This window comes from Telmatherina bonti (genome assembly GCF_933228915.1).
Source record: "Telmatherina bonti genome assembly, chromosome: 17".
Taxonomy (NCBI): Eukaryota; Metazoa; Chordata; class Actinopteri; order Atheriniformes; family Telmatherinidae; genus Telmatherina; species Telmatherina bonti.
In genome coordinates, this window is record NC_136615.1 from 7,992,471 (window position 1) to 7,993,300 (window position 830).

Below are 830 nucleotides of genomic sequence, written 5' to 3' on the forward strand. Positions count from 1 at the left end.
CATGCTTCTCATCTCCATCCCACATTCCTTCATGTGATTATTTTTACCTGTGTGTAAATATGTCTTTATAAATATTGTTATTCGGTGTCGAGAGAAGGTAGGCGAACATTTTGGAGGAAATGTTTTCTGCATTTATTGGTTGTAAATGTGATTAAAATCTCCATGAACAAACAGATTTAAACTGATAAATACGTTGCAGGATTTCATGGTGAATATTAAATATTCACTGCGCTGCTGGAAAAGTAGGTGAACCCTTATTTTAGTAACGGCTCAAACTACGTTGGAAGCCTTGCACACGCCTGCAAAACACATGTAAATGATCTTTATTCCCTCATATGGATAAAAGCAGAAGGTAAAGCTCCGGTTTTCAACATTTAAGGTTGATTTCACAACATTTTTATGGTTTCATTATGTTAATATTTCTAAACAATGACTCTGCAGGTTTTACTACCAGCACATTTTTAGTGCAGTTTGTGTGTCTGGATGTCTCCACATCCGTTAACACTGGATCTCATCCTTTATTAAAATCAGTTATTATTGTAAATCATAAAGCTTCCTTAAAGCTCATACTTTGTTGTTTGGAGCGTCTTTTTGGGCTCAGTTGACACTAAACACGCAGAGTTACTCTTACTTCCATTCTAGCTTTATGCAAATGACATTGTTTATAAAATGTTCAGTAAAATGACAAACTGACTTCCAGCTTCTTAATTTTGGGGTTCATCTACTTTCACAGCAGATACTGGAAACGTTTTAGTTTAAATGAATCATTTGTGAGCTTTTTAAATGCAGACGTTCACCGACCGTCTGATAGGAGCTTGGCAGTGCCTTTC